The sequence below is a fragment of the Morone saxatilis genome, unplaced genomic scaffold (genome assembly GCF_004916995.1).
Source record: "Morone saxatilis isolate NCDOM2014 unplaced genomic scaffold, NCSU_SB_2.0 Contig5, whole genome shotgun sequence".
Lineage (NCBI taxonomy): Eukaryota > Metazoa > Chordata > Actinopteri > Moronidae > Morone > Morone saxatilis.
Window position 1 is genome coordinate 18,910,406 of NW_023340095.1, and position 8,020 is coordinate 18,918,425.

Consider the following 8,020-nt stretch of genomic DNA (forward strand, 5'->3'; position numbering starts at 1 on the left):
TGTGTGCGCACTGATGCCTTTCTGCCCCTCTGATCCCGCTCTGCTCTCTCTCTCTCTCTTTGTTCTACCGTGTTTACCTGGACGCTGTCTGATCTGATCTTTTTTTTTGCCCGACTCACAGGTGATGCGTTTGAGCAAAATGGTGCGAAACACCAAGACGCACTGTTGGGACATTCAGAACTTCTGATGCATTACTGGCGAATTAAAAGGGTGTGCCAACTCCAGGCTTGAAACTTTCTAACTAAATATTATGCTGCTCCTCTTAAACTTTAGACCCAAGATGCATTTGCCTCGTTAAAGCCATTTTCAGCTCTCCTTTGCCCATTTAAAGGTTAAAAAAACCGGACCACGCCGACGTGAATCCGGTGATAATTTCCCATTTCTCTGCACAATCGAAAACCAAGCTTTTGATCTGCACCCGCCTCCCTCTCTCTCCCTCTCCCTCTCCTCTATTTTCTTCCCTTTCTCTCTCTCTCTCTCTCTCTCTCTGTGCCGTTGAGCAGGTGGAGGCCGCGCACCTGCACACACAGCTGCGCGCACCTTGTTATTGCTGCCGCCGCTTGACGCACAGATGAGCTCAGCACACAGCCAACAACACAATCCCGACAATATAAACCTCTCCAGTGCCACAGTTCTCAGCCTCAGCGTGTTTCACTTCTTTTTATGGAGGCAAACCAAGACATGCACTACTTCTATGAATTATTTGGGGCATTTATAAGTAATTTTATATCTAAATAAAATAGCAAATAATATATCTTTAATGTTATTTATTTTTTAATAGATATCCCCTAAAACTGGGCATGGATATATATATGTGTGATCCCAGCCGTCTATTTCTTATTTGTCATGCTCCGGACTTCAACGTGACACCATCTAATCCAATTAAACACGATAACCCTGGACTCACGTATTATTCTCTTCTTTTTTTCTTCAAGTTGCTGACAAGCACTCTTGGTTCTGTGTGAAAGAGAGAGTCAAGAGCCCTCTCTTAATCCCGGGCACGACTAGGAGTGATTGAAAAGTGAAAGAACCCCCTCATTGGTCCTCGAGCTTGATGGTTTTTTCTTTGTCCGGTGCTCTGGCTCCTTGTTTAGTGCGGTCTGCATGCATAGCAGGCCATTATTTTAGGTCTTTACAGGGGGAATCGCGTCTGCACTGAGCTGGTGACAGTTATTAGTTTGTATGAGAGAAGACTTATTGGAACATAATAAATAATCGCAACTAATCTGTATTCATTAGTTTGTTAAATAGTTCAAACTTGTTGTAATCCAAACAGCCTGCTAATTGGGAATTAGGAAACAATTACACTATTTTTGCTCATTTAAAGTGCGCCTAATTAGTCGTTTGTTTAAATGGTTTAAGCAGATTAGGCCTCCGCCTGTTGAAAAAAAAAATGACAGATAAGGTTCAGTCCTCAGTTTTAATCACCCAACCCCCACCCCTCATTTTCACCCCCATTGTTTCTGATAGTAAATCACATTTCGAGTAAAAAACTTCGACTGCAATTCAACAAACAACAGAATAATCAAAGTTCTTCAAATGTGAGAAATTAAAATTACACCTGGCATGAAAAGCTTTTTTTCCCCTGTTCTTATTAAAACTGTCGCAAATTCGCAATTTTCAAGTGTTTCTGAAGAAAAAGGCGACGTGATTCCATTAAGCTCGAGTCGACATAACATATTGTAGGTGTTGCAAAATGACAGGTAATTGACATTAATCCGCTCTCTCTGAGACTCAGGGGGGATCTAAAGTAAATGGGGATACGGTTAATGAAGCACCACTTGCCCTTTGAATCTCGGTCACAGTGTGCAGCGGGGAAGTTTGGATAAACTTCATTCGTTTAACATACTTCCCAGCCATGCATCATAAAATATGAAGAGGAGATCTACAGCAAGTAAAGGTTTAAATGAGGAAAATTGAAAAACAAATGAAAAACTCTTGTTCCATGTAGTAAGAAACAAGCTCAGAGGAGGATTAGCACAATAATATCTAACTTTCTAAGTGATGACTCAGTTTATTGCTCTCGGTGCATGTGACATCTCAGGTTGTGGAATTGATGCTTGCCTAACTGGCCCTAATAATTCGCCATTACCAATAGCCCTTTCTGTTTCCCTGCAACCACGGGGTTGTTATTATGCTTATTATAATTCATATTTGGAGTCTTCCCTATAGGAGCTGTGACAGACAGATAGAGGCCAGGTGGGAGAGGTAGACTTTGAGCGTAAGGAGTCGCACCTCTCCTCTCCATGTGCACGCCGCTCCGTGCTACAGGGGCCTGCGTAATGAGGGCACCTATGGGGCCCTCCTGGATGGAGAGGTGTCCTAACCTCGCCACGGCCGGTCAGAATTGAGGCACCGACACCTGCGAGTCACCCCTCCTCCTCTAGGCTCCCCCCGGGCAGCGCCTGCCACAGCCTCCCCATCACCGAGAGTTCATACTCCGCGCACAACTTTTGACAACGATAATGATGTGCATGGTGATGCTGAAAATTTAAGGAGGGGCTGTAGTAGGGAAATAAGGACTCTCCGTGTCTGTGCAGGGGAGGGGCCCTTGCATTTCTCCTCAGGACCAATTCAGTTCTGATGGAAAAGCACCACTCTGCAGCCTCCCACTGAAGTGATGAATACATAATCTGCTGGCTGGTCCTCTCACAATTCAGAGGAAAACGGTTAAATTCAAATGTCTGCTATGAAATGTCAAAATGAACTTAAACAAGTAATGTTATTTAAAAGATTATTTCATGTAAACACTGGACATTCATAATTACCACACATTATGTGATAAATACAGCTCTCCTCAGAGTCACATCTTATGCTTTTAGTTTTTTGCCGAGCTATCAGTCATGTTAATAAAATATTGCCATCTCTCAAGGTTTAGTGTCACTAAGATGGATAAGCTTTGATAGTTTGTGAGATATACTGTCATTTACCATGGCAAGTGTCTGCGAAGGGCCAAAAGGTGCCCATCCCCAACGGAGCTGGCCTAATTATACAATTAGTCTTGTGATTGGGACAGTCCAGAGCTAAGTGTCCTGTGGGACAACCAGACACATTATGGCTGTCATCAGTATCTTCACAGCAAGTAAAAGAGCTCGGCCTAATAAGTGCTGCTCATGTCCTTAGATGAGGTGGAGGGTTTCTGTGATGTCTTTGATTCAACATGTTTCACATTACTCTCTCTGTGTCTTAAGCAGAATGTACCAAATGCTAGTTTGGGCCCAACATCCTTTCTGCAGTCCAAAGCAAGGTAAAGAATGGAAACGTGGATGGTGAGCTGTTTCCTGGACGCCGTTAATACCTATAGGTCATCTTGGTACGCAATCATTTATGTCTTAAGCCTCATCTGGGGCCTCAGAAGACCAACACCACATCTCTTTGAAGCCATCGGTCAGATGGAGACCCCCATATCTCAATCTCATTGCCTATCCAGCCATATATCCGTTCTGGCTTATCCCTGGTCAGTTGGAAACATCAAGACACCACATTTTCTTCTGCCCATCCATGAGCCATATCTGTCATTTCCAACCCCAAGTCTGTTAAAGGGAATGGGTGTGGGGCTTGTGATGTTTGGGATCCACGCAGACACCTCCGTGATGTCAGAGGGAGGTCCTGGCTCTGCATGGTTGAGGAGGCAGTGGTGCCTCCACACTGGATACTTTACTGCTATTGCACTGGCTTATCACATTGGATTAGAGCTCCTACAGTGAGACTGGAAGCTGAGGATGATTGGGAACCAACTTTACCAGTTTGCCCACAATGAACCTATAGTGGCTCAACTATGTGAAGGCTGTCAGATGCTCGCATGAGCAGGAACCAAACGCTTATCTGTTGTTGGCATGTATGGCTGTTTGTCTTTTTTTATTACCAAGACTGATTCTTGAGTTCAGTCTGCTCATGTTCCATCTCCCCTTACCCGAACACAACCCTCTTCTTTTTCTTGCCTCTCTTTTCCAAGGATGCCCCCACTCCCCTCTCCCCAGCTGCGATAGAATGATTTCCCCCTCTCTTAAACGCTGACCTTCTCTACAATAAAACCAGATGCATTCAGGGCCAGCCCTCTGATGTTGCAGGCGTGATAGTTCTGCACAAATCTGGCACTGATACCAATCTTTGCCCACAATGGAGAAAGTGATGGTAAGAAAGGAGAGGCAAAGGAATGGGGGTGGATTAAAATAGTGGACTGGCACTACGCTTTTGAAATCATTTTGATTAATCATAGATAGGTTTTTAAGATATGTTAAGTTGAAAAGGAAAGGGAGATACGTGGATTTAAATTTGATTAGTGGGGATCATGGTGGTGAAAGTAATCCCTTGAAATCACCAGAGGCCTCAATCTGGTATTTTATGTCCCAGGTCACTTTATAAGTATCAGCACATCTTCAATAACAACATGAGAGAGGTACAGAGATGTGTACTTATTTTGACACAATGCTGTGTTTTTGATGCTCGTATCATATTGATTTTTATTTCTCTCTGCTCACACACTTTAAAAAATAGTCCTTAACAACACAACATGCTTGAAAATAACTAGCGATTTAGAGCCATACAGGATGTTCTTCATGTGCCAGAGATGAAGCTGTTTCTTTTAGTCCAGTCTAAAGTACCTTGTAAGCAGTATCATCCCTGGGCACAAATCAAAATATCCTACACTAAAAAGTCCATCTGGTTCTCTTTGACAGTGTATATAGTCCACCATTTCCCTCCACCCTCATCTAGCCCTAGTTTCCAAGTACGCTGAAGCCTACATCCTGCATTTAGAGGCTTTTAGGAAAGCCCTGTCATTCAGTAAGAGACTACTGGGGCAGCATGCTCACGCTTATCTGCACTTTAGTTTCTACTTTCTGGCCGGTGGGCTATATAAGGGCCAGGTAGCAGGGCCTGGCTCATGCGGTTGTCCGTGGACGACCTTGCTCTCCTCACCTACTGCCTTGGAGTGGCTCCCAGTCCTGGGATGGGGCTTTTGGACCGGCACCAAGTCTCTACCCCCACAGATGTTACCGAGCCACCAGATATTATGTCAGTTTCTGAGTGATGTATCATGCTCTTCTGAATAGCAGTGCATGAGTGTAAAGTAGACAAGATAAACGTGACGACATAGGAAATCAGTTGAGTAAAGCTTTAGTTCCAGTGTTGTGATTATGGCTCTACTGGTGTTGCTCTGATCTGACATGTCATCAACTCATGAGAACATACTCTTTTTTGAGAATACATTTCAACCACATTTGAATAGTTATTTGAATGTGAGAAATATACTTTATATACTACTTTATATACTTCCAGTTGGTAAATTATGTTTTTCCTCAGTTTATTTATTCAATTAAAAATCATCATATTTTGAAATATAATTTCTTAGTGCCATTGCAAATGTGTGTACAGCCTTATAGCACCTGTCCCTGCAATCTTCCAAATGGTTTGTCTTTAATTAATTTCTCATCAGTGAGTTCTTGTCTGTTTTTTCTTTATTTATTTTTTTACATTTATTTTCTTTTTCGACTCCCCCATCCTTTTTTGTCCACATAGGCACATGTTTTTTAATATAATTTTGAGAAACATATTTAGGTTAAGCTTTGATTCTGATAAAACATTCTGATGCGGCTTCGTTATGAAATTGTAAAATAAAACAAGGGAAACTGTTTGAAGTTAGGTCTCTGGAACTGAAAGAAAAATTATAAGCCGCGGTGACTGCTGGCATTCTATTTTAGTGCCACTTAGCTTGAGATTGAAGGTGAGAAACAACACTGTCTAAATGTCAGAGCAAGAATAAAGCAAGTTCCTTCAACAGCACATCGAGGTTATGATTATGCTTAACAAGAACCTGCAAGATTGCTCTATAGAACAGGCTAAAACTGTGAAAAACACTTCTTTCTTTTTTTTCTCATTAAGAAAACAAAAATCATGATGTGCGCTCTGGGTAATTGATTTAATGAAGTTCCTATGAAACTAAAACCAAGTACAGGTCAGTTGAGTAACCCCCCGGCGTGCCCATTGTCAGATGTTTAACTCTCGCACTCCTTTGGGAAAGACATCGGGGCTAATAGGTGAAACCACAGCTGCTGAAGTTGGGCTGGAGAGGAGCGACATTCCCTCTGCAGACGTCCGACAGTCCGAGTGTAAAACGCTGAGTCCCCCTCCTCCTCCTCCTCCCTCCCCTCCTCCCAACGCTGTCCACCATCCATGAACCCAGGGGAGGAGAAAAGCAGTCCTTCCTCAAAAATAGCTGAGTTCTTGAGCCGCTCCTTATCAAGCTCGCTGCCGACACTGCCTTCCCTGCAGGCTGTATGTAAAACCTACTGACTGAATAAAAGCCTGAGTCTTGCGCCCTGCTTCCTACTCGAAGAAAGGACGACGCAAAACAGCCACACAAGCTCCGAAGGCAGTCTCGGAAACCTGGACTGCGTTTCTTCTGACTTCGATCATGAAACTTCAAAGCAGTAGCCAGGTGCGGAGCTTCTGGCGCCAGGAGGGGGGCGCGCGGGGCGTTTGGCACAAATCGCCCTTGGACTCAGCAAATATGTGTCCAGTACGTAACAGTGAGAGAGAGAGTGTTTGGTTAAAGAAAAATCCAGAGGAATGAATATCTGAACAACTGTCCGAGCAAACCCTCTCGCGCCACACAACAGGGTGGTGGCAAAGGCGCATACACATAGTGATGCACATACATGGCATACCATTTTGCTAGTTTACAATAATCCTGTGGCGGAAACTTACTACAACTTTGACAGGTGCACTAATTCAACAGCCCCCCCCTCCTTTTCTTTGGGGGGTTTACGCATGCTGTGTGTGGTGCTGTGTGCTGTTGTGTGTGGGTCGTGTGTGTGTGTGATGTGTGTTTGCTGCAGGTTGAGCGTAAAACGCGCAATAAAAATCTGCCGGAATTTCTTTATTACTCACATTACACCGGAGCATAAATAACGAATCGACGAACAGTTAGTCTTGTCTCTGGAAAAACGGCTGTAATTACGATGTAAGCCATCTCAACCATGGGCCACCACTCTAACCTTTACACACGAACATAGCGCTATACCAAATACCCGTCGTCTGCCTCTTATGTCTCCCAGCGTCATCATTTTGCTTCTACTCCTACACTCTGTTTCCTCTTCGTCTTAACACATGCACACTCTATAACTATTAATTAAGATATCCGTTTCCACCGTCTGTCATCCATTTGGACCCGAGAGCCAGGCGATTGTCATTTTAAAGTTTTGCACAACTGACGTAACTAAACACAGGAAGAGATCGCCGACTTACTTATGCTGTGAGTAAAAAGGATACTATCTCTGTATTGCGGAAATTCTGGGTGGGCGTGGCGCGTGGGTGGCGTCGGTGGAGGACGTCCCGGTTGCTTCTCACACCTGCTTTCTTGTTCATACATAAACAAAGCTATGCCTAAAATCAACCAATAAAAAATTCGACTTCATTATTTTCTTTTGCTTATTCATTCTACCCCCCCTACCCCAAACAAAAAAAAAAATACATCGCCACAACTTCTCTCGTCTTTGCCGTCAACGGTGGCCAGAAACGCCGCGCTGCGAGTTTCGGGCGCAGGTTGCTTTTGCGACTCAACCTGACTGTATCCTTGTCTGGTTTTTTTTTTTGTCTTTTTTTTTTACTGAGCCTCTTAACTTTTGTGACCAAAATGATCACTTCACAAGCCATTTTGGTGCGCATTGTGCCGACAGCATTCAGGAGATGGATAATGCTTGTAAAGTCTGACAAGACGGCGTTTGTTTTGGTTCTACGCTCGTCTGAGAAATTATCATTCAACCCCTTTAAAGGGCGCAATTGAGAAGCAGCGGCGTTTTCACTGCGACTTTCTGCTTTGTCCTCTCCAAAGTGGCGTCTGCATGTCTGACTCTGCCAGTTACTGATTTGCAGGCAGTATGTTAAGGTGGCCCATGTAAGTGATTTCCACGGGCATCCCACTAAAGGAGAACAAATCGCTGACAAAGGAGCGCCTTTCCCATTCAGCAGCGTCGTTAGGACAACCAAAAAGTATTTCTCAGATAATAAGTTCTACTTC